This window comes from Saccopteryx bilineata, chromosome 3 (genome assembly GCF_036850765.1).
Source record: "Saccopteryx bilineata isolate mSacBil1 chromosome 3, mSacBil1_pri_phased_curated, whole genome shotgun sequence".
Classification (NCBI taxonomy): domain Eukaryota; kingdom Metazoa; phylum Chordata; class Mammalia; order Chiroptera; family Emballonuridae; genus Saccopteryx; species Saccopteryx bilineata.
This window is the reverse complement of record NC_089492.1, coordinates 202,424,658-202,452,562: the sequence shown is the minus strand read 5'-3', so window position 1 is coordinate 202,452,562 and position 27,905 is coordinate 202,424,658. Positions and strand designations below refer to the sequence as shown.

The 27,905-nt window shown below is 35.9% G+C and overlaps 1 long non-coding RNA gene across 1 annotated transcript; it reads right to left on the bottom strand.

The window, feature by feature from the left end:
* LOC136330946 (uncharacterized) lies at positions 1-25,849 on the bottom strand. The gene is made up of 3 exons (XR_010730416.1): positions 25,739-25,849; positions 1,880-2,023; positions 1-686 (listed from the first exon to the last, which is right to left on the bottom strand). It is a non-coding gene; the product is annotated as an uncharacterized lncRNA (long non-coding RNA).
* Between the last annotated feature and the right edge of the window lie 2,056 nt (positions 25,850-27,905).

Genomic DNA, 27,905 nt, shown 5'->3' with positions numbered 1-27,905 from the left:
TTACCCTCTCTGATTTCTTAGACACTCAATTTTTCATCAATACTTACATAAGACTCAATAAGTAATACATAATTTTAAAAGCATTACAAATTTTATTATATACAAGCTGTTCCCGGGTTACAAATGAGATATGTTCTGTAGGTTTCTTCTTAAATTGAATTTGTATGTAAGTTGCAACAGGTGCATTTACCTATTAAATGCAACTGAGACAGATATTTGTCTCAATATAGTATGTATTTTTACCTTTCTCTGCATATAAATACTTAAACATTTTCAAATACAATCTTAAACAATCTTGATAATGCAGAAGGTGATAGACTTGTTGGAGTGGATGGGACTGGTGATAGAGAGTCAGGTTTTGATTCTGCTACTGCAGTCAGTTTCTTGAAGTAGGCATCAGGAAGGTTTGTCCAGAGCTTTTCTTTTTCTCATCATAAATGGCCCTGTAGCATCTCAGGCCTTCAGGAACTATAAACGTTGGTGAACCTCCACGTATCAGGATCTAGCTCTTCTAACTTTACCATTCCTGGTGCAGAGATGAAAAGCATTCGCTAACTCTTTTGTAGAAAACATTTTCTGTTCTGAATTTTCTAAGTCCCTGCTGAAATTTTGGCAAGGTATGTTTTGATATGCACACAGTGAAAACATATTGCTTTCTTTGTGACTAATGTGGTATTCTGACACTTCTGAAAGAGAAAGAAAGAGATAGACTAATGAGTTCACATTAATGTTAGAATATATTCTGGAGCTTAGTATAATATACAGTTTGATATTAAGAGAAATTAACAAAAAAGTATAGAGAAACTTTTTATTTCAGTGCTAGGAAACATCTGGTTTCATCTATATGGTTTAGCTACCTGAAATGTACTGGCTGAGTGGAACCATAACAAGATACATACTGGTTGTTTGACAATGGTTCTTTGATTCTGCATGTATCTTGACACAATCGTCGTGTGAAATGTAGGAAACATCTCTAGTTTTATCTTTTGCGCATTTGTAATATTTCCTGTACATGTAAAGTGAGGTTTGACTTGCTGCTAATATTAGTTAGATAACTGAAGTTACTATTAAATTCAGGATTAACTTTTGTTTTCTTCAGGGATTTGTAACACTATTTACTCAATAAGGTCGCCATTTAACAAGAGGAATCTGATTTTATATTGAACTCCATGTGCTGTAAAAGTGCAGTTCATAAATGAAGCACTGTTTGGTTAAAGAAAGTATTTCTGTAAGATAAGCTTGGAATATTTTCCTGAGCAAAAAATAGAGACATTGTAAACATGATAGCCTAAAGTTAATTTCAAGTAGAATTAAACATAAACATGAGTGAAACTAACTTAAAACACTTGAAACTGATTTCACCAAAAATGCAGATACAACAAAATACTAAATCTGATGTGTAATAAAATGTTAATCAATGTCTTAGAAGAATATAATATCTTTAGAACTATGAACTGATTTTTGTATAACTTTTTACAAAAACTATACTAACAGTAATTTGAAGCCTCACCATTTCATTCAGTTTGAGAGTCTAAGCACAGTTGGTGTATGTACATTACTGTGTACAAAACTGCATACTATCTCAATTCATAATGAAAATCAATGTATTGCCAAGCACTTCTTCTCCTGAAGACCAGATGTGTGTAAGTCTAGCAAGTACTACAGTAACTTTGACTAATGATTCTGATGGTGTTTGTAAAAAATGGAAAGGGTTGATATATATGATTACTTTTGAACGTCTGTATACTGTGGCTGTTGTAGAAAGTGTTAAAAGCCTACCAAAGACCTTGAAGATATTTTAAGCTTGCTCTCTGCTTTAATGGAAGAAGGTACACTGATGATCTGTTCCTTCTAGTACTAATACAGATGCATGTCTTACCTGAAATGTTCCCTTCCAAACACTGTTTATTTATTAAGGAGCAAAATCCTTTATGTGTTGAACATAGAAATTGGCATCCAAATGGGAACAAGGCACTGTTTATGATAGGAAAGGAGCTGAACCTTTTGGTTTCTATCTGTAAAACTTGAAAGAAACAATGTAATGAATATTGACAATGCATTTCAGCTACTCATTATTATACACATCACTCAAAGCATATTTGGTTACAATGTAAGATCCAGTGAAATTGCTGATCTTTTGGCAAAGTATGTTTTGTTATGCACACAGTGAAAATGTCCTGCTTTTTAAGTGACCGAAATGGTATTATGATATTTCTGAAAGGGAAAGTCAGAGAAAGACTAATGAGTTCACATTAATGTTAGAATATCTTCTGAAGCTTAGTATGATATACAGTTTGATATTAAAGGCAGAATAACAGAGAGTATAGGAAAACAATTCACTTCAGTGTTAGGATACATCTGCGTTCATGTATATGGTTTTAGTTATCTGGAATTTCGTATAGGCTGAGGGTAAACACAACAGAATACATACTGGTTGTTTGTCAATGGTTCTTTGATTCTGCATGTATCGTGACCCAAGTGTTGTGTAAAATGTAGGAAACATCTCTAGTTTTAACTTTTGCACACTTGTAACATTCCCTGTACATGTGCAGTGAAGTTGGACTTGATGTTAATGTTAGTTAAATGATTGAAGTTACTTTTAAATTAGGGGTTAAGTTCTGTTTTTTCAGTTTTTTTAACTTTGTTTACACAATGATGTCACACTTTACCATGAGAAATCTGATTGTATATTAAACTCTGTGTGCTGGTAATGGTGCAGCTCATAAATGAAACACTATTTGGTTAAAAGAGAACTTTCTGTAACCTAAGCTTTGATCATGTTCCTGAGCAGGGAAAGGAAGTTAATTTAAAATGAAAGCCTTAAGTGAACTTTAATACATTGTCAAAAATACACGAGTGAAACAACTTCAAAACACTTCAAACGAATTTCATCAAAAAAAATTGGATAGAGACCTGAAGATGGCAGCAGACTAGGCAGATGCACTGCACAGACTCCCAGCTCACAGCACCAAATTGCATTACAAATTTAATTTAGGAACAATCAGTGTTAAAAACCAACTCTGGAGTACAAAATCAGCTCTCAAAAAGCAAGGAGCAAAGAAGAATCCACACTGAGCTTGGTAGGAAGCTCCCAGGAATGTTGGGTCTCCTTTGCTTACAGGAATGGAGGGTGGGTGAGGCTGAAAGCCTAGAAGGGCTGTCACTCCAAGGAAAAGAGCAATAAATATTACTCACAGAAACTTGCCTGGGACCTGAGAACGAGGTGTGTTGAAAGGGTTGGCTTGTATTCCAAAAGAAAAGGGGAGAGAGAGAGAGAAAGAGATGGTGAGAAGCAGAAGAATGCATAAGATGACCTGAGAAGCTGACTCATCCAGTGCTGGAAGCGGCCATAGCTGGGGGAAGGCTTGATCCTTCCACACAATACAAGATTAAAGTAGTTCTGGGTCACCCATCTCCAGACATCTCTCCAGCTATAATCAGTACAATAACACACAGCTGAAAAAAGGAAGTGGGGAGGAGAGGCAGTAACTCAGGTCTCCATTGAGATCTGAGATACACCTCCCCCTACTGAAGCTGAAAAAGCACCCTGCCCCGGGAGAGAGTAACTGGCAGATCAGGCCTTCAGAGTCTCAGGTTACACCCAACACATTCCTGGATACATTTTCAAAGGAGGCCCCTGCTGAGATAAGTAAAAAAGACTAACATTGTGTTAAGAAAACTGAAAAGAAAACAAACAAATTAAGACTTCAAAGCAGCTCTACTAGAAAAGCCATTTCCCACAGTGGATTACAAATAACAACTGATGCCAAACAAAGAAGACCTAGAAATAGCACAACTGAAAATTAGAGGCAGACAATACCAGGCCTAGACTCAACCAGCTCTATTAACAATACACACAAACAAGCAGACATAATGAGAAGACAGAGAAGTGCAATCCAAATGAAAACACAAGAGAAACCTCCAGGAAATAAACTGAGTGATATGGAAATAACCATACTACTGGATGCAGAGTTTAAAATAATGATTGTAAGGATGCTTAGGAATCTTAGAACAACAATGGATGGTCATTATGAACACCTAAATAAAGAGATAGCAAGTATAAAAAAGGACATTGAAATATTAAAGAAGAATCAGTCAGAGATGACAAATACATATCAGAAATGAAGACTACAATGGAAAGAATTAAAAACAGGATGGATGAAGCTGAAGATTGAATCAGCAAGTTGGAGAACAAGTTGAATGAAGGCATGGAAGCAGAGCAGAAAAAAGAAAAATGACTCAAAAACTCTGAGGAAACTCTAAGAGAGCTCTGTGACAACAGGAAGAGAAATAACATCTCATCATAGGGGTTCCTGAAGAAGAAGAGAAGGCTCAAGGGATAGAGACTTTGTTCAATCATATCATAGCTGAAAAGTCCCCTAAATTAATGAAGGAAAAACTCTCACAAGCTCAAGAAGCACAGAGAACTCCATTTAAGAGAAACCCAAAGAAATCTAAACCAAGACATCATCATAATTAAAATACCAAAGCTAAGTGATAAAGAGAAAATATTAAAAGCTGCTAGAGAAATAAAAGGCTATCACCTACAAAGGAAACCCCATAGAATGATATTCGACTTCTTAACAGAAGCACATGGGGCCAGAGAGAATGGCAAGAAATATTCAAAGTAATACAGAACAAGAACCTACAACCAAGACTACTTTATCCAGCAGAGGCTATCATTTAAAATTGAAGAAGAAATAAAAAGCTTCCCAGATTAAAAAAAAAAAAAAACCCAAGGAACTCATTATAACCAAACTAATTCTGCAGGACATGTTAAGGGGCCTGGTGTAAACAGATCAAAGTGGGAAAAGAATATAGCAAAAGAGTAATAGAGCTTTAAAGAATAAAATGGCAATAAACAATTACATATCAATATAACCTTAAATGTAAATAGAATAAATGATCCAATCAAAAGACATAGGGTAGCTGCATGGACAAGAAAATAAGACCCATACATATGCTGTCTACAAGAGACAACTTAAAACAAAAGAGGCACATAGTCTGAAGGTAAAAGGATGGAAAAAAATATTTCATGCAAATTAAAATGAAAAAAAAAAAGCTGGGGTAACAATACTTAAACAAAATGGATTTTAAAACAAAGACTATATTAAGAGATAAAGAAGGCCACTACATAATGATAAAGGGAGCAATCCACAGGAAGATATAATCATTATAAATATCTATGCACCTAATATTGGAGCACGTAAATATATAAAGCAGACGTTGATGGATATAAAGGACGAGATCAATAGCAATACCATTATAGTAGGGGATTTCAATACCCTACTAACATCACTCGATATATCCTCAAGAAAGAAAATTAACAAAGAAAAACAGCAGACTTAAAGGACACACTAGATCAATTGGATTTAATAGATATCTACAGAACCTTTCACCCTAAAGCAGCAGAGTATACATTCTCTTCAAGTGTTCATAATACAGTTTTTAGAATAGACCACATGTTAGGGCACAAAAGCGGTCTCAATAAATTTAAAAAGATTGATATCATATCAAGTGTTTTCTCTGATCACAATGACATGAAACTAAAAATCAACCACTAGAGAAAAACTCAAAAATTCTCAAACACATGGAAACTAAATAAAAGGTTGTTAAATAAAGAATGGATTAAGAATGAGATCAAAGAAGACATAAAAAATTCTTAGAGCACATAAAAACTCCAAATTTATGGGACATAGCAAAAGCAGTACTGAGAGGGAAGTTCATAGCACTACAGGCATACTTTAAGATGCTAGAAAAAGCTCAAATAAACAACTTAACCCTGCATCTAAAAGAACTAGAAAAAGAACAGCAAGTAAAGCCCAGATGTAGTACAAGAAAGGAAATAATAAGATCAGAATGGAAATAAATGACATAGAGGCTAAAGAAACAGTGCAGAGGATCAATGAAACCAGGAGCTGGTTTTTTGAAAAGGTAAACAGGATCGATGAACCTTTATCTAGACTCACCAAGAAAAAAAGAGAGAGGACTCAAATAAATAAAATAAGAAACGAGAGTGGAGAAATAACAACTGACACAACAGAAATACAAAATACTGTAAGAAAACACTATGAGGAACTGTATGCCAAAAAACTAGACAACCTGGATGAAATTGACAAATTTCTTGAAACATACAATCTTCCAAATATCAGTCTAGAAGAATCAGAAAACCTTAACAGACCGATTACAACAAACAAGATCGAAAGAGTTATCAAAAAACTCCCAACAAAGAAAACGGCTGGGCCTGATGGCTTCAAAAATGAATTCTACCAAATATTCAAAGAAGAACTAACTCCTACCTTTCTCAAGCTATTTTAAAAAATTCAAGAGGAAGGAAGACTTTGAAGCTCCTTTTATGAGGCAAACATAAATCTGATTCCAAAACCAGGCAAAGACAACACAAAGAAAGAAAATTATAGGCCAATATCCCTGGTGAATATTGATACTAAAATCCTCAACAAAATATTAGCAAACCGGATCCAGCAATATATGAAAAAAATCATACACCATGATCAAGTGGGATTTGTTCTGAGGAGACAAGGCTGGTACAATATTTGAAAATCAATCAATGTGATTCATCACATAAACAGAAGAAAGGAGAAAAACCACATGATAATTTCAATAGATGCAGAAAAAGCATTTGATAAAATCCAGCACCCATTCATAATTAAAACTCTCAGCAAAGTGGGAATAGAGGGAAAATACCTCAACATGATAAAGGTCATTTATGACAAACCCACAGCCAACATCATAGTCAATGGGTAAAAATTAAAAGCAATCCCCTTAAGATCAGGAACAAGGCAGGGTGCCCCCTCTCACCACTCTTATTCAACATAGTCCTGGAAGTCCTAGATACAGCAATCAGACAAGAAGAAGAAATAAAAGGCATCCAAATTGAAAAAGAAGTAGTAAAATTATCATTATTTGCAGATGATATGATATTGTATATAGAAAACCCTAAAGTCTCAGTCAGAAAACTACTGGACCTGATAAATGAATTCAGCAAGGTAGCAGGATATAAAATTAATACTCAGAAATCAGAGGCATTTTTATACACCAACAATGAACTGTCAGAAAGAGAAATTAAGGAAACAATCCCCTTCACTATTGCAACCAAAAAAATTAAGTACCTAGGAGTAAATTTAACCAAGGAGATTAAAGACTTTTATTCAGAAAATTATTAAACATTGATAAAATAAATCAAAGAAGATACAAACAAGTGGAAGCATATACCGTGCTCATGGTTAGGAAGAATAAACATCATTGAAATGTCTATATTACCCAAAGCAATTTATAAATTCAATGCAATACTGATTGAAATACCAATGACATACTTCAAAGATATAGAACATATATTTCAAAAATTTATATGGAACCAGAAAGAACACAAATAGCCTCAGCAATCTTGAAAAGGAAAAATAAAGTGGGAGGCATTACACTTTTCTATATCAAGTTATCCTACAAGTCCATTGTACTCGAAACAGCCTGGTACCGGCATAAGAACAGGCATATAGATCAATGAAACAGAACAGAGAACCCAGAAGTAAACCCACAGTTTTCTGGAAAACTGATATTTGACAAAGGAGGTAAGAGCATACAATGGACTAAAGACAGCCTCTTCAATAAATGGTGTTGGAAAAATTGGATATCTACCTGCAAAAAAAAAAAAAAATGAAACTAGGCCACCAACTTACACCTCTCACAATAATAAACTCAAAATGCATAAAAGATTTAAACATAAGCTGTGAAACCATAAGTGTCTTAGAAGAAAACATACGCAGTAAGCTCTCTGACATCTCTCGCAGCAATATATTTACCGATTTATCTCCACGGGCAAGTGAAATAAAGGACAGGATAAACAAATGAGACTATATCAAACTTAAAAGCTTTTGCACAGCTAAAGACAATAATAAGAATAATAAGACAAACTACACAATGGGAGAACATATTCGACAATACAACTGATAAGGGGATAATAACCAAACATTATACAGAACTTGTAAAACTCAACACCAGGAAGGAAAAATTCAATGAAAAAACGGGTAAAAGAAATGAATAGATACTTCTCCAAAGAGGAAATACAGATGGCCAATAGGCATATGAAAAAATGCTCAACATCACTAATCATTAGAGTAGGGGTCCCCAAACTTTTTACACAGGGAGCCAGTTCACTGTCACTCAGACCATTGGAGGGCCAGACTATAAAAAAAACTATGAACAAATCCCTATGCACACTGCACATATCTTATTTTAAAGTAAAAAAACAAAACGGGAACAAATACAATATTTAAAATAAAGAACAGGCCTGACCTGTGGTGGCGCAGTGGGATAAAGCATCGACCTGGAACACTGAGGTTGCCGGTTCGAAACCCTGGGCTTGCCTGGTCAAGGCACATATGGGAGTTGATGCTTCCTGCTCCTCCCCTTTCTCTCTCTCCCTCTCTCTCTCTCTCTCCCCCCTCTCTCTAAAAATCAATAAATAAAATATTAAAAAATAAAAATAAAAATAAAGAACAAGTAAATTTAAATCAACAAACTGACCAGTATTTCAATGGGGACTATGCTCCTCTCACTGACCACCAATGAAGGAGGTGCCCCTTCCGGAAGTGCGGTGGGGGCTGGATAAATGGCCTCAGGGGGCCGCATGCGGCCCGCGGGGGCCATAGTTTGGGGACCCCTGCATTAGAGAAATACAAATTAAAACCACAATGAGATATTACCTCACACCAGTCAGAATGGCGCTCATTAACAAAACAACTCAGAATAAGTGCTGGCGAGGATGTGGAGAAAAGGGAACCCTCCTGCACTGCTGGTGGGAATGCAGACCGGTGTAGCCACTGTGGAAAACAGTATGGAGATTCCTCAGAAAACTAAAAATTGAACTGCTTTTTGACCCAGCTATCCCACTTTTAGGAATATACATTCAAAAACACCATAGCACTGTTTCAAAAAGATAAATGCACCCCCTTGTTAATGGCAGCATTGTTCACAATAGCAAAGATCTGGAAACAGCCTAAATATCTGTCAGTAAATGAGTGAATTAAAAAGCTTGGTACATATATACTATGGAATACTATTCAGCCATAAGAAATGATGACATCGGATCATTTACAACAACATGGGTGGACCTTGATAACATTATACTGAGTGAAATAAGTAAATCTGAAAAAACAAAGAAATATTTGATTCTATACATAAATGGGATATAAAAATGAGACTCAGAGACATGGACATCAGTGTGATGGTTACTGTGGCAGAAAGGGGGCAGAAGAAGAGGGAGAGGATGGGTGGAGGAGATGGGCACAAAGATAACCAGATAGAAGGTGAAAGAAGACAATTTGACTTTGGGTGAGGGGTATGCAAATTATCAAATGTCAAAATAACCTGGAGATAATTTCTCTGAACATATGTACCCTGATTTATCAATGTAACCCCATTAAAATTAATTTTAAAAAACCTGGATACAACAAAAACCTAAATCTGACATGTAAAAGCATTAATCACCATCCTGGAATAATCCAGTCCTCTATAAAGTATGAAATATTCTTTGCACCTCTTACTAAAATATATAATATTAAGAGTAATTTGAGGCCCTGGCCGGTTGGCTCAGCGGTAGAGCGTTGGCCTGGCGTGCGGGGGACCCAGGTTCGATTCCCGGTCAGGGCACATAGGAGAAGTGCCTATCTGCTTCTCCACCCCTCCCCCCTCTCCTTCCTCTCTGTCTCTCTTCCTCCCCTCCTGCAGCCAAGGCTCCTTGGAGCAAGGATGGCCTGGGCACTGGGGATGGCTCCTTGGCCTCTGCCCCAAGCGCTAGAGTGGCTCTGGTCAAGGCAGAGCGACGCCCCGGAGGGGCAGAGCATCGCCCCCTGGTGGGCAAAGCGTCGCCCCTGGTGGGCGTGCCGGGTGGATCCTGGTCGGGCGCATGCGGGAGTCTGTCTGACTGTCTCTCCCCGTTTCCAGCTTCAGAAAAATACAAAAAAAAAAAAAGAGTAATTTGAAATCTCACTATTTCATTCAGTTTAAAAATCTAAGCAGTGTTCAGTGGATGTACATTACTGTGTAACATAACTTAGTTCCTAAAACAAAAAGCTATTGCCAAGCATTACTTCTCCTAAAGTGCAGACCACAGTGTAACTCTAGCACGTATTACAGTATCTTGGCATGATGAATTTCAGCAAAACACACGTAAACAATGAAAAACTAAATCTGACATGTAAAAGCATTTACCATTGTCTTCAAAGAATCTAGTCCCCTTGAAAGTGAGAACTAATGTTTGCACAACTTATTATAAAAACTATATTAGGACGTCAGAGAAATGGTGCTGTGAGAAGTGCTCTCGATACCTCTGCCCAAAATTTTAACAAGTTATACAACCAGAGATGGAAAAATCTATCCATCTGGAAGTCCCACACACTGAACAAGAAGGCATGATTGGGTGAAAAACTGCCTAAATATATAATCAACTCAGAAGGAAATAAGACAGAGAACAGAACACTCTGCCTTCCTCACGAACCTGAGAAAGGGCTGCTTTCACTTGGAACTGAGAGAGAGTGGGGGCTGGGAGCGTGGAGGGAGCCAGGCTGAACACAGACCTTCAAACCAAGGAAAGAGTGTGCCCACAGCAACTCAGCCCATGCATGTTAACACTGGCTCCGGCCTCAGCAAAGGCAGGCGAGTGGCAGCCGCCAGTACTCCTGATATCCTGGTCGGCAAGCACAGACAGTGTGTGAGAGGTTTCTCCTAGTGCCCTGGGCTTGGCACCCATGTTCCCTGGCAGAGAGGCAGGGTCAGAGACTTCAGCGTGGGCTGTGACCAGAGACTTGGTGTAATCCCTGCTCCTCGAACAGCGGTGCACGGGGAGTGTGCAAAAACGAACATCCCTATGCCTGGACTTCTCCAAGCGGGCGGGGCACCTCATCCAGCCATTCAGGCCAACATCCTGGGGAAAAAATAAAATATGAAACGCTAGGGAGAGGGGTGTGCAGGCAGCTTACAGACAGTCTCTAGGGCAGATCTTCAGATCCAATCACTGAAATTCACTTAACCCACAGTCTGCTCACCACACATATGGCTTATGTGGTCGGTTCTATTTGACAACATCTTTCTCAGATCAGCAATCTAAGACAAGAGACATGACATATTTTAGTGCCTCTTTCTCTGCACGTAGAGGCGGGGGCAACTTCCTGTCAGCTGATACAGGGTGAAAAATACGTTCCTATGGAAAAAACATCAGAGAATACTGCAGAAGTTAGACAGGCTAGGCTGTAGGTTTTTTTAACAAGGAAGAAGCCTGTAGAAAGCAATCCCATGGAACACTAAGGCAAATTTAACTAGATATACCTGGGGAACTGAACAGAAGTCAACACTCCCCCTTACCTACTTAAGCTGGTGGCTCTGATTGGCAGAGCTTTCATACTCAGGGCTGTGCACTAAAAAGAGAGACTTGGCAGCTTTTAAGACCTCCTGTGCTGCAGGCAATGACTAGGGCATCTTCTTCCCAGCCAATACAGGTTACAAAGTGCAAAAAGCCTGGGAAGAGTGGTCCCACAGAGTGCTGAGGCATACTGAACATGCCTGGGGGCTCATAGAAAGACACCTTGAGAGAAATTGGCTCCCAGCCCTGCCTGATTATACTGGTGGCTCTGAGTGACAGAGCCTTACCCAGAACCATGCTCTGAGTGGGGATAGAGTGGGGATCTCCCAGCTCTTTGAGCCTCTTAAGCTCCAGGCAGTGGCAGTGGCAACCTCATAGCTGGATCATCAGGCTGCTAATTCAGGAAGGAGAGATTAGGAGAGAGATTTTGATAAAATGACCTCTATCATTGTTGTAGCCTGCAAATGCTAACAAGCCCCAACTACCAAGGAGACTGAGGCCTGATATATGACATCGCCATAGAGACATATCAACTGCAAATCTCTACCTAAGCATGACACAGGGCAGAACCTGGGGTACAGAACCACCAACCAGAAAGAGGGAGAGGAAAAAATAAGAAAGAAGAGACCCTCTCAAAATCAAGAAAAAATCACAGTCTTTAACATCTTTATAACTTTTTCTACTTTTTTTGTTTTTTTCATTTTTTTCTTCATTTTTTTCCTTCTTCCACCTTGGTCTTTCTATCCTCTGCTCATCTTATTCTTTTCTCTTTATCTTGAACTACATTACCCATAATTGTTACATTTCCCATTTTTTTCTTTTCTTTTTTCTTTCTCTCTATGCAGGTTACATTCCAAAACCCTTAACTCTCTCCTTTTTTTCCCTTTTTTCCCTTTTTTTATTTTCTCCCTCTCTCTTAGTTTCTTCATTTCTCTTTTATTATCCTCTCATTCGATCCTCACTCACAAATTATTTTATTTTGGATTCAAATTTTTTCTTTGTGGCATTTTGTGTGCTTTTTATTTTGCTTTTTAACTCATTAGCATTCCCCCAAACCCTGGCTCTCCATTCTATGTAGTTTTTGTTCCACTTAATACAATACAATTTTTTCTTTTTTTTTTTTTTTTGTTTCCCTCTTATCCTCTTCACTATATCTCTCAGTGGACCATCATTTACAAGCAAATTATTTTATTGTTGATTCAAATTTTTTTCTTTTTTACATTTTGTGGGTCTGTACCTTCTTTCTTCCCCTTTATCATTTCTCCTCAACTCAGGCCCTTCGTTATAGGTAGTTTTTGTTCCATTTAGCACAATATACTTCTCAGTTTTTCACTTTATTTTCTCAAAGAAGGAAAGAAAAACGGAAAAAAATAATAATTTTTTAAATTATTTTTATTGTCCTTTTTTTCTCTTATTTTCTATTAATTCTCATTAGTGGTATTAACAAAACCACCCTCAGATGCCATTAGGGAAAAGGAAATCGAATATCATGAATATAAAAGACAGAGATGTAGCACAGATAGATGATAAAAATCTATAGAAAAATATTTTATAGATTGGAAACCATGGAGTTAATTGACAGAGAATTTAAAATAGAAATCCTAAAAATACTCAGAGATATACAAGAAAACACAGAAAAACAATTTAGGAAACTCAAAAAAACAACTCAATAAACAGAAAGAATATATTACCAAAGAAACTGAAACTATGAAAACAAATCAAACAGAGATGAAAAACTCAATTGACTGAAAAACAAGGTAACACGCTTAGCTAATAGAACAGGCCATATAGAAGAGAGGATTAGTGACATAAAAGACAGGCAACTTGAGGCATAACAGAGAGAAGAAGACAGAGACTCAAGAATTTAAAAAAAATGAGAAAGCCCTACAGGAATTATCTGACTCCATCCAAAAGAGCAACATAAGAATAATAGGTATATCAGAAGGAGAAGAGAGAGAAAATGGAATGGAGAACATATTCAAACAAATAATAGACGAGAACTTCCCAAGTCTGTGGAAAGAACTAAACCTCAAATTCAAGAAGCAAACAGAACACTGAGTTATCTTAACCCCAACACCTACTCCAAGGCACATCATAATGAAATTGGCACAAAAAAATGACAAAGAAAAAATTCTAAAGGCAGCCAGGAAAAGAAGAATACAAAATATATAGGAAGACCTATTAGATTATCATCTAATTTCTCAGCAGAAACTCTACAAGCTAGAAGAGAGTGGAACCCAATGTTTAAAGTTCTGAAAGAGAGAAACTTATAGCCAAGAATACTATACCCATCAAAGCTGTCCTTCAAATACGAAGAAGAAATAAAAACATTCACAGATACAGAAAAGATGAGAAAATTTATCATCAGAAAACACCCACTTCAGGAAATACTAAAGGGGTTTTGCATCCAGATACAAAGAACAAAACGAAACAAAACCACAAGTAAATGCTCCACCAAGAACACAATAAAACAAATTAAACTGTGACAACAAAAACAAAAAAAGGGGAGAGGCCGAAGATTAACAGTAGTAAAGAACGATGGAGTATAGAAGCATTCATACGATAGTGTAGTACAATGAACATGGAGGGTACCCTTTTCATTACTTAATGGTAACCACCCCTGAAAAAACCACCACAGAAGCACATGACTTAAAAAAGGTAGTAACTAAGGAAAGAAGTGTGGATTACAACCAAACAAAAGCAAATGATAGAAAAAAGAGAAGAATCGAACAAGCTACAAAACTAACAGAAAGCAATATATAAAATGGCAATAGGAAACCCTCAAGTGTCAATAATTACACTAAGCGTAAACAGATAAACCTCACCAATAAAAAGACAGAGTAGCAGAATGGATTAAAAAAGAAAATCCAACTGTATGCGGCCTACAAGAAACACATCTAAGCAACAAGGATAAAAACAAATTCAAAGTAAAAGGCTAGAAAACAATACTCCAAGTAAATAATATCCAAAAAAAGAAGGTATAGCAATACTCATATCTAACAATGCTGACTACAAGAGAACAAAAATAATCAGAGACAAAAAATGGTCATTTTATAATGGTTAAGGGGACATTGAATCAAAAAGACATAACACTTCTTTATATATATGCACCAAATGAAGGAGTACAAAAATATATAAGACAGATACTGACTGACCTAAAAACAAAAACTGACAAAAATACAATCATACCTGGAGACCTCAATGTGCTGCTGATGGCTCTAGATCGTTCATCCAAACAGAAAATCAATAAAGAAATATTAGCCTTAAATGAAACACTAGAATAATTGGATATGATAGACATCTACAGGACATTTCATCCCAAAGGGACAAAGTACACATTTTTCTCTAGGGTACATGGAACATTCTTAAGAATTGACCATATGTTGGACCACAAAATAACATCAGCAAATTCAGAAAAATTGAAATTGCAACAAGCATATTTTCTGATCATAAAGCCTTGAAACCACAATTGAACTGCAAAAAAGCGGGGGGAAAACCCACAAAAATGTGGAAACTAAAGAACGTACTTTTAAAAAATGAATGGGTCAAAGAAGAAATAACTGTAGAGATCAAAAGATCTATACAGACAAATGAGATTGACAATATGACATAACAGAATATCTGGAATGCATCAAAAGCAGTAATAAGAGGGAAGTTCATATCACTTCAGATCTATATGAACAAGCAAGAGAGAACCCAAGTAAACCACTTAACTTCACAACTTAAGGAACTAGAAAAATAACAAAGAAAACCAAAAAGCAGCCGAAGAAAGGAAATAATAAAAATCAGAGCAGAAATAAATGAAATAGAGAACAAAAAAACTATAGAAAAAATTAATAAAACAAGGAGCTGGTTCTTTGAAAAGATCAACAAAATTGATAAACCCTTGGCAAGACTCACCAAGGAAGAAAGAGAAAGGACTCATATAAACAAAATCCAAACAAAATTCACACTATCGTATGAAAAAGGAGAAATCAGCACAGATATCAAAGATATACAAAGAATTATTTGTATATAGTACTTTTAGTTTGTTTTATAATGTTTAGAATACTATAAAGCCCTACCTGGTTGGCTCAGTGGTAGAGCGTCGGCCTGGCGTGCGGGGGACCCAGGTTCAATTCCCGGCCAGGGCACATAGGAGAAGCGCCCATTTGCTTCTCCACCCCCCCTCCTGCCTCTCTGTCTCTCACTTTCCCTCCCGCAGCCAAGACTCTATTGGAGTAAAGATGCCCTGGGCGCTGGGGTTGGCTCCTTGGCTGTTGCCCCAGGCGCTAGAGTGGCTCTGGTCACGGCAGAGTGACACCCCGGAGGGGCAGAGCATCGCGCCCTGGTGGGCAGAGCATTGCCCCTGGTGGGCGTGCTGGGTGGATCCCGGTCGGGCGCATGCGGGAGTCTGTCTGACTGTCTCTCCCCGTTTCCAGCTTCAGAAAAATACAAAAAAAAAAAAAAAAAAAAAAAAAAACCCTATATGCCACCAAATTCAACAATCTAGAAAAAATGGATAAATATCTAGAACAATACAACCTTCCTAGACTGAGTCATGAAGAAGCAGAAAACCTAAACTGACCCATAAGCAGGGAGGAAAGAGAAAAAACGATTAAAAACCTCTCCAAAAATAAAAATCCAGGCTAAGACGGCTATACTAATTAATTCTATCAAACATTCAAAGAAGAAGTGGTTTCTATTTAATTCAAAAATTTCCAAAACTTAAGGAACTAGAAAAATAACAAAGAAAACCAAAAAGCAGCCGAAGAAAGGAAATAATAAAAATCAGAGCAGAAATAAATGAAATAGAGAACAAAAAAAACTATAGAAAAAATTAATAGAAGAAGGAGCTGGTTCTTTGAAAAGATCAACAAAATTGACAAACCCTTGGCAAGACTTACCAAGGAAAAAAGAGAAAGAACTCATATAACCAAAATCCAAAATGAAAGAGGAGAAATCACCACGGACACCGTAGATATACAAAGAATTATTGTAGAATACTAGGAAAAACAATATGCCACTAAATTCAACAACCTAGAAGAAATGGATAAATTCCTAGAACAATACAACCTTCCTACACTGAGTCAAGAAGAAGCAGAAAGCCTAAACAGACCTATCAGTAGAGAAGAAAAAGAAAAAACCATTAAAAACCTCCCCAAAAATAAAAGTCCAGGCCCTGACGGCTATACCAGCGAATTTTATCAAACATTCAAAGAAGACTTGGTTCCTATTCTACTCAAAGTCTTCCAAAAAATTGAAGAAGAAGCAATACTTCCAAACACATTTTATGAGGCCAACATAACCCTCATACCAAAACCAGGCAAGGATGGCACAAAAAAAGAAAACTACAGACCAATATCTCTAATGAACACAGATGCTAAAATATTAAACAAAATACTGGCAAATCGAATACAACAACATATTAAAAAAATAATACATCATGATCAAGTGGGATTCATCCCAGAATCTCAAGGATGGTTCAACATACGTAAAACGGTTAACGTAATACACCATATCAACAAAACAAAGAACAAAAACCACATGATCTTATCAATAGACGCAGAAAAGGCTTTCGATAAAATACAACACAATTTTATGTTTAAGACTCTCAACAAAATGGGTATAGAAGGAAAATATCTCAACATGATAAAGGCCATATATGATAAACCATCAGCTAACATCATATTAAATGGCACTAAACTGAAGTCTTTCCCCCTTAAATCAGGAACAAGACAGGGTTGTCCACTCTCTCCACTCTTATTTAATGTGGTACTAGAGGTTCTAGCCAGAGCAATCAGACAAGACAAAGAAATAAAAGGCATCCATATCAGAAAAGAAGAAGTAAAGGTATCACTTTTTGCAGATGATATGATCCTATACATCGAAAACCCCAAAGAATCCACAAAAAGACTACTAGAAACAATAAGCCAATACAGTAAGGTCGCAGGATACAAAATTAACATACAGAAGTCAATAGCCTTTCTATATGCCAACAATGAAACAATTCAGAACGAACTCAAAAGAATAATCCCCTTCACGATTGCAACAAAAAAAAAGAAAATACTTAGGAATAAACATAACAAAGAATGTAAAGGACTTATATAATGAAATCTATAAACCATTTTTAAGGGAAATTGAAAAAGATATAATGAGATGGAAGAATATACCTTGTTCTTGGCTAGGAAGAATAAATATAATCAAGATGGCTATATTACCCAAAGCAATATACAAATTTAATGCAATTCCCATCAAACTTCCAATGACATTTTTTAAAGAAATAGAGCAAAAAATCATCAGATTTATATGGAACTATAAAAAACCCCGAATAGCCAAAGCAATCCTAAAGAAAAAGAATGAAGCTGGGGGCATTACAATACCTGACTTCAAACTCTATTATAGGGCCACGACAATCAAAACAGCATGGTATTGGCAGAAAAATAGACACTCAGACCAATGGAACAGAATAGAAAGTCCAGAAATAAAACCACATATATATAGTCAAATAATTTTTGATAAAGGGGCCAACAACACACAAGGGAGAAAAGAAAGCCTCTTCAACAAATGGTGCTGGGAAAACTGGAAAGCCACATGCAAAAGAATGAAACTGGACTACAGTCTCTCCCCCTGTACAAAAATTAACTCAAAATGGATCAAAGATCTAAACATAAGACCTGAAACAATTAAGTACATAGAAGAAGACATAGGTACTCAACTCATGGACCTGGGTTTTAAAGAGCATTTTATGAATTTGACTCCACAGGCAAGAGAAGTGAAGGCAAAAATTAATGAATGGGACTACATCAGACTAAGAAGTTTTTGCTCAGCAAGAGAAACTGATAACAAAATAAACAGAAAGCCAACTAAATGGGAAATGATATTTTCAAACAACAGCTCAGATAAGGGTCTAATATCCAAAATATACAAAGAACTCATAAAACTCAACAACAAACAAACAAACAATCCAATAAAAAAATGGGAAGAAGACATGAACAGACACTTCTCCCAGGAAGAAATACAAATGTCCAACAGATATATGAAAAGATGCTCATCTTCTTTAGCTATTAGAGAAATGCAAATCAAAACTGCAATGAGATACCACCTCACACCTGTTCGATTAACTATTATTAGCAAGACAGGTAATAGCAAATGTTGGAAAGGCTGTGGAGAAAAAGGAACCCTCATCCACTGTTGGTGGGAATGTAAAGTAGTACAACCATTATGGAAGAAAGTATGGTGGTTCCTCAAAAAACTGAAAATAGGATTACCTTATGACCCAGCAATCCCTCTACTGGGTATATACCCCAAAAACTCAGAAACATTGATACGTAAAGGCACATGCAGCCCCATGTTTATTGCAACATTGTTCACAGTGGCCAGGACATGGAAACAACCAAAAAGCCCATCAATAGGTGACTGGATAAAGAAGATGTGGCACATATACACTATGGAATACTACTCAGCCATAAGAAATGATGACATTGGATCATTTAGAGCAAAATGGTGGGATCTTGATAACATGATACGAAGCAAAATAAATCAGAAAAAAACAGGAACTGCATTATTCCATACGTAGGTGGGACATAAAAGTGAAACTAAGAGACATTGATAAGAGTGTGGTGGTTACTGGGGGAGGGGGGAAAAGGAGAGGGAAAGGGGGGAGGGGGAGGGGTACAAAGAAAACTAGATAGAAGCTGACAGAGGACAATCTGACTTTGGGTGATGGGTATGCAACATAAGTGAACGACAAGATAACCTGGACTTGTTATCTTTGAATATATGTATCCTGATTTATTGATGTCGCCCCATTAAAAAAATAAAATTATATATAAAAAAATAATAATAATACATCATGATCAAGTGGGAGTCATCCCAGAATCTCAAGGATAGTTCAACATACGTAAAATGGTTAACATAATATACTATATCAACAAAACAAAGAACAAAAGCCACATGATGTTATGCAGAAAAGGCATTCGATAAAATACAACACAATTTTATGTTTAAAACACTCAACAAAATGGGTGTAGAAGGAAAATATCTCAACATGATAAAGGCCATTCATGATAACCATCAGCTACCATCATATTAAATGGCATAAAACTGAGGACTTCCCCCCTTAAATCAGGAACAAGACAGGGTTGTCCACTCTCTCCACTCTTATTTAACGTGGTGCTAGAAGTTCTAGCCAGAGCAATCAGACAAGATAAAGAAATAAAAGTCATCCATATTGAAAAAGAAGAAGTAAAGGTTTCGCTTTTTGTAGATGACATGATTCTATACAACGAAAACCCCAAAGACTCCATAAAAAGATTACTAGAAACAATAAACCAATACAGTAAGTCACAGGATACCAAGTTAATATACAAAAGTCCATAGCCTTTCCATATGCCAACAACAAAACATTATAAAACAAACTAGAAAATAATAATTCCCTTCACAGTCTCAACAAAAAAATAAAATACCTAGGAATAAACAAAAAAAGAATGTGAAGTACCTATATAGCGAAAACTACAAAGCATTGTTAAGGGAAATAGAAAAAGATAAAATGAAATGAAAAAATATTCCTTGTTCTTAGATAGAAGTATAAGTATAATCAAAATAACCATATTACCCAAAGCAATATACAAATTTAGTGCAATTCCCATCAAAATTCCAATGACATTTTTTAATGAAATGGAACAAAAAATAATTAGATTTATAAGAACTATAAAAATTCCTTAATAGTTAAAGCAATCCTAAGGAAAAAGAACAAAACTGGGGGCATTACAATACCTGACTTCAAACTATATTATAGGGCCACGACAATCAAAACAGCATGGTATTGGCAGAAAAATAGACACTCAGACCAATGGAATAGAATAGAAAGCCCAGAAATAAAACCATATATATATGGTCAAATAATTTTGATAAAGGGGCCAATAACACACAATGGAGAAAAGAAAGCCTCTTCAACAAATGGTGCTGGGAAAACTGGAAAGCCACATGCAAAAGAATGAAAGTCAACTAGTTTGTCCCCTTGTACTAAAATTAATTCAAAATTGATCAAAGATCTAAATATGAGACCTGAAACAATAAAGTACCTAGAAGAAAAAATAGGTACTAAACTCATAGACCTTGGTTCTAAAGAGCATTTTATGAATTTGACTCCAAAAGCAAGAGAAGTGAAGGCAAATATACATGAATGGGACCACATTAGACTAAGATGTTTTCCACAGCAAGAGAAACTGACAACAAAACAAACAGACAGCCAACTAAATGGAAGATGATATTTTCAAACAACAGCTCAGGTAAGTTTTTTCTGATTTACTTATTTCACTCCGTAAAATGTTATCAAGATCCATCCACTTTGTTGTAAATGATCCGATGTCATCATTCCTTATGGCTGAGTAGTATTCCATAGTGTATATGTACCACTTCTTCTTTATCCAGTCATCTATGGAAGGGCTTTTTGGTTGTTCCATGTCTTGGCCACTGTGAAAAATGCTGCAATGAACATGGGGCTGCATGTATATCCAAAATATACAAAGAACTCATAAAACTCAACAACAAATAATCCAATAAAAAAAAATGGGAAGAGGACCTGAACAGACACTTCTCACAGGAAGAAATACAAATGGCCAACAGATATATGAAAAGATGCTCATCTTCATTAAGTATTAGAGAAATGCAAATCAAAAGTACAATGAGATACCACCTCACACCTGTTAGATTAGCTATTATCAACAAGACAGGTAATAGCAAGTGTTGGAGAGGCTGTGGAGAAAAAGGAACCCTCATTCACTGTTGGTGGGAATGTAAAGTAGTACAACCATTATGGAAGAAAGTATGGTTGTTCCTCAAAAAACTAAAAATAGAACTACCATATAACCCAGCAATCCCTCTAATGGGTATATACCCCCAAAACTCAAAACATTGGTATGTAAAGACACATGCAGCCCCATGTTTATTGCAGCATTTTTCACAGTGGCCAAGACATGGAACAACCAAAAATCCCTTCCATAGATGACTGGATAAAGAAGAAGTGGTACATATATTCTATGGAACACTACTCAGCCATAAGAAATGATGACATCGGATCATTTACAACAAAGTGGATGGATCTTGATAACATTTTACGGAGTGAAATAAGTAAATCAGAAAAAACTAAGAACTGCACAATTCCATGCATAGGTGGCACATAAAATTGAGACTAAGAGACATGGACAAGAGTGTGGTGTTTACTAGGGGAGGGGGAGGGAGGAGAGGGAGGGAGAGAAGGGGAGGGGAGTAGCACAAAGAAAACCAGATAGAAGGTGACAGAGGACAATCTGACTTTGGTTGATGGGTTTGCAACATAATTGAATGACAAGATAACCTGGATATGTTTTCTTTGAACATATGTACCCTGATTTATTAATGTCACCCTATTAAAATAAATAAAAATTTATATAAAAAAAAAGGAGACACACACACAAAAAAAACACAAAACTATATTAACAGTAATTTGAAATCTCACCATTTCATTCAGTTCGAGAATCTAAGCACATGGGGTGGATATACATTATTGTGTAACACAACTGAGTACTATCTCAATTTCTAAGGAAAAACAAAGTATTGCCAAGAACTGCTTCTCTTGAAGAGTCGACCACAATGTAACTCTAGCACTTATTATAGTAACTATGAATGGTGATTTTCATGCATTCTGTAAAGAATGGAATGATATGATAGTGTTGATACATATGGTCACTTTTGAATGTCTGTATACTGTGGGGTTATAGACATGCTAAAGCCTAAGAATAAGTGCTTTAAAGATATTTTAAGTGTGCTCTCTGCAAAATTGGCTAAAGTTACAATGATGACCTGTTCCTTATGGTACTATCACAGACGCATGTCTTCCCTGCAATGTGCTCTTCCAAATGCTGAATATATTCCAAGGAGAAACGTGTATGGGTTGAATGTTTACAATAGCATCTGAATGGAGAAAAGGCACTGTTTCTGATAGGCCAGGATCTGAACGTTTTAATTTACAACTGCAAAATATGAAAGAAACAATGTGAGGACTATTCACAAAGCATTTCAGCTGATCAGTATTCACATAGCTGATTTGTGTACAGTGTAAGACTTTTCACACGAGATTGCTGTACTTTTGGCAAAGTATGTTTCCTTTTCCACACAGTAAAAATATACTACTTTCCAAGTAACATGGCTGGTATTCTTACATTTCTGAACATGAATGATCGAGAAAGACTGAGTTCACATTAATGTTAGGATATCTTCTGGAGCTTAGTATTATGTACAGTTTGACATTAGAGGTAGAATAATGGAAAGTTTAAAAAATATTTTTCATAATCAAGATGGCCATATTACCCAAAGCAATATACAAATTTAGTGCAATTCCCATCAAAATTCCAATGACATTTTTTAAAGAAATGGAGCAAAAAAAATCATCAGATTTATATGGAACTATAAAAAACCCCGAATAGCCAAAACAATCCTAAAGAAAAAGAATGAAGCTGGGGGCATTACAATACCTGACTTCAAACTATATTATAGGGCCACGACAATCAAAACAGCATGGTATTGGCAGAAAAATAGACATTCAGACCAATGGAACAGAATAGAAAACCCAGAAATAAAACCACATATATATAGTCAAATAATTTTTGATAAAGGGGCCAACAACACACAAGGGAGAAAAGAAAGCCTCTTCAATAAATGGTGCTGGGAAAACTGGAAAGCCACATGCAAAAGAATGAAACTGGACTACAGTCTGTCCCCCTGTACTAAAATTAACTCAAAATGGATCAAAGATCTAAACATAAGACCTGAAACAATTAAGTGCATAGAAAAAGACATAGGTACTCAACTCATGGACCTGGGTTTTAAAGAGCATTTTATGAATTTGACTCCACAGGCAAGAGAAGTGAAGGCAAAAATTAATGAATGGGACTATATCAGACTAAGAAGTTTTTGCTTAGCAAGAGAAACTAATAACAAAATAAACAGAAAGCCAACTAAATGTGAAATGATATTTTCAAACAACAGCTCAGATAAGGGCCTAATATCCAAAATTTACAAAGAACTCATAAAACTCAACAACAAACAAACAATGCAATAAAAAAATGGGAAGAAGACATGAACAGACACTTCTCCCAGGAAGAAATACAAATGTCCAACAGATATATGAAAAGATGCTCATCTTCTTTAGTTATTAGAGAAATGCAAATCAAAACTGCAATGAGATACCACCTCACACCTGTTAGGTTAGCTATTATTAACAAGACAGGTAATAACAAATGTTGGAGAGGCTGTGGAGAAAAAGGAACCCTCATCCACTGTTGGTGGGAATGTAAAGTAGTACAACCATTATGGAAGAAAGTATGGTGGTTCCTCAAAAAACTGAAAATAGAATTACCTTATGACCCAGCAATCCCTCTACTGGGTATATACCCCAAAAACTCAGAAATATTGATACATAAAGACACATGCAGCCCCATGTTCATTGCAGCATTGTTCACAGTGGCCAGGACATGGAAACAACCAAAAAGCCCGTCAATAGGTGACTGGATAAAGAAGATGTGGCACATATACACTATGGAATACTACTCAGTCATAAGAAATGATGACATTGGATCATTTACAGCAAAATGGTGGGATCCTGATAACATTATACGAAGTGAAATAAGTAAATCAGAAAAAAACAGGAACTGCATTATTCCATACGTAGGTGGGACATAAAAGTGAAACTAAGAGACATTGATAAGAGTGTGGTGGTTACGGGGGAAGGGGGGAGAGGGAGAGGGAAAGGGGGAGGGGGAGGGGCACAAAGAAAACTGGATAGAAGCTGACAGAGGACAATCTGACTTTGGGTGATGGGTATGCAACATAAGTGAACGACAAGATAACCTGGACTTGTTATCTTTGAATATATGTATCTTGATTTATTGATGTCGCCCCATTAAAAATAAAATTATTTAAAATATATGTATTTTTTTATTTTAGTGTTAAAATACATCTTGGGTCATCTTTTAAAGAGGCAGTTCAGTTTAGGCTGTAGTTATTTGGAATTTGGTTCAGGCTGAGGGTAAACATGACAGGAACACATATTGGTTGCTTTACAATGGTCCTTTGATTCTGCACGTACCTTGTTTCAAGAATTGTGTGAAATGTAGGATACATCTTTAGTTTTAACTTATGACACAGGTGTAATGTTTTCTGTACATGTGCATTGAAGTTGGACTTGCTGTTAATGTTAGCTACATGATTAAAATTACTTTCAAATTAGAGGTTAAATTGTGTTCTCTAAAGGGTATGTAACTCTTTTTACACAATGATGTCACACTTTACCGTCAGGAATCTGGTTGTATATTCAACTCAATATGCTGGTAATGGTGCAGTTCATAAATAAAGCAGTTTTTGTTTAAAGGAAGATGTTCTGTAATCTAAACATGCAATATTTTCCTGAAATATTGCTGAAAATAGAGACAAGTTAAAAATCAATCCTGAAGTTAATTTTACAGCAGTGCCAAACAGACACATGAGCGAAGCTAACTCAAACACTTGAAACTAATTTTAGAAAGGATTTTGAATAGAATGAGAAACTAACTCTGACATGTAAAAGCACTAACCATTGCCTTGGAAGAATATAGTCCCCTTTAAAGTATGATCTAATCTTTACACAACTTCTTACCAAACTTATTACCCGTAACTTGAAATTGCATCATTTCAGGTTCAAGAATCAAAGCACAGCAATGAATGTATACATTGTGTAACAGAACTGACTGCTATCTCAATCCCTAAGGAAAAACAAAGTATTGGCAAGCACTGCTTTTCATGAAGAGTAGGCCACAATGTAACTCTAGCAAATACGTATGAGTGGTGATGCTTGTGCATTTTATAAAGAATGGAATAAAGGGGTTGATATATGTATGGTAACTTTGAACATCTGTATATTGTGGGTGTTATAGACAGTGCTTAACCCTATAGAATGCTTTAAAGCTATTTTAAGTGTGCTCTCTATTAATGGCTGAAAGTACAAAGATGATCTGTTCCTTATGGCAGAAACACATACACATGTATCACCTGCAATGTGCCCTTCCAAATGCTGTACATATACCAAAAAGAAAAAAATGTGTATAGGTTGAATGTTTAAAATGGCATTCGAGTGGAAACACGGCACTGTTTCTGATATGGCGGGATCTGAACATTTCGATTTAAATCTGTAAAGCGTGAAATAAATAATGTGATGAATATTGACAATTCATTTGAAGTAATCAATATATGCACCATCTTTTTCAGTTTACTTCCATATTTTCTCAATCTAAAAAAACTTTCAATAAACATTAAACAACAGCTTAAGAGAAACAAGCAGTTTTTGTTTAATTGTGCTGTGAATCATACCTCTAGCTGCTGTAAGAGAGATTTTCCATTCTTATTAATTTCATTGATAAGTTTGAAAATGACCACTTTGATTTTTTGTTCTACCCATTTGGTAGTCTCATTTACTTCTTTTATCCTGAATAAAAGAAAAGCATCATTAGGTTATCAATTCATGTCTGAATCAGCTGTTACAGAAATTCATCCAACTAGGCACTTAATTGAGAATTAAAATGAAACCTTTGACTAAATGTACAACTTATGATTCAGCAGACCTGTCCACTCAATTTGGTCATAATAAGTTATATATACATAAAAAGATTGGATTAAACATTCAGTTACTTGAATTTAATTTTAAAAGTCCAGTTTATTCATCTAGATTGGTGTTTCCCAACGTGGGGCCCACGCCCCACAGGGGGCAATTCGATAGTTAAGGGGGGCAATTTGAAAATGGACTCGACACGACTTTAACTCTTTCGCCCCGGGCCATTTAAATGCAATGCTAGATATCGGTGCCAAATTTAACAAAAAATGCAATTCTTAAATAATTGCAGTAAATAATTATTAAGTATAATTTCGTTTGATGAGACCAAAATATCAACTGGGTGATTGGCGTCGTCAAGTAAACTTCGTCCTGGGTTCACCGCGGAGCGTGCCGTCTGCTGCGGGGAACCCCGGACGTTTTAAAAACACGCTAAACAACGCAGTTATTCTCACCTAATTGGCCCATCGCAACTTCTGTAGTGTTTCACATCATTCAGTTGGTGTTAATTTGAAATAAGTGTCAGTCAAAACTGTTGTAAAAGCTCGTTGATTTAATAAATATACATATATATTGTATATATATATAATTGGTAAGTATTTGATTTTATTTTTATCAATATTAAACTCTTTTTTAAGTACTTCTTGCATCGGGGCTAGAAAGCAATAATATTTTATAAATATTATTGGGGCTATAATAGTGCATGCACGACAATTTTAATTTTAGAAGCATAACTTTCCAGAAAATTTTGTCAAGTGGATAAAATATAGATACCTTTTGATTTGCGGTGGCAGTGTAGTAAATGTGTTATATACATTTAAATAAATATGAATTTTTAGTATACGTTTACTCTATGTCACATTGAATATATTTTAACACATATTTTAATATTAGTTTTTAATTGATCTTATTTTTATTATAGCCCATAGTAAAATGAGTGGTGCAAGCAAGAAAAAACCTCGTCAATATTCAGAGGAATATTTAAAATTTGGGTTCATACCCGCTGTTCATGATGAGCAGATTCCTTTTTGTCTTTTATGCCAGCAATGCTTGACCAACGAATCAATGAAATGAGGTCATCTTGAGGTGCATTTGAAGGCAAAACATAGTGCTCATATTAATTCAGATTTGAATTACTTTAAAACTTTAAAGAAAAATTTTGAAAAAAGAACAATAAAGTCTCTATTTACTGCTCATACTTCAACTAATAATCGTGTTCTTGAGGCTAGTTATCAAATTTCTTTATTCATCGCTAAAACTGGAGAAAATCACACTATAGGAGAGAATTTAATAAAACCGTCAATATCAGCATTTCTTAAAATGGTTCTTGAAAAAGATGACAAAGATGTAAAAGCTATGCCACTCAGTAACAATTCTGTTAGCAGAAGAATAGACAAAATGAGTGAGGATATTGAAAAACAACTTATTGAAAAGCTGAAAACAAGAAAATTCTCCTTGCAAATGATGAATCAACTTTGAGAGAGACAGTGAGGCAGTATTGATAACTTATGTAAGATATATTGATAAAGGACATTTTGCTGAAGAAATGTTGTTCTGTAAAAGATTAGAAAGCACCACTACCTCCAAAGATATATATAATAAGCTAAAAAACTACTTAGATGTCAATGATATACCAATGAAAAATATAACATCTTGTGCTGCAGATGGTGCTCCCAATATGATGGGCAAGAAAAATGGCTGCTTAAAATTGATGAAAGATGCGAATCCAGAAATGATTCTTGTGCATTGTGTTATTCATAGGGAAAACTTGGTAGCTAAAAACATCTCGCCTGTTCTGAATGAAGTATTACATACAGTAATAAAGTGTGTTAATGTTATTAAAGCTAGTGCCAAATGTGAGCATCTTTTCAAGCTATTTTGTGAAGAACAAAATGAAGACCATGTGAGACTTTTACTTCATACTGAAGT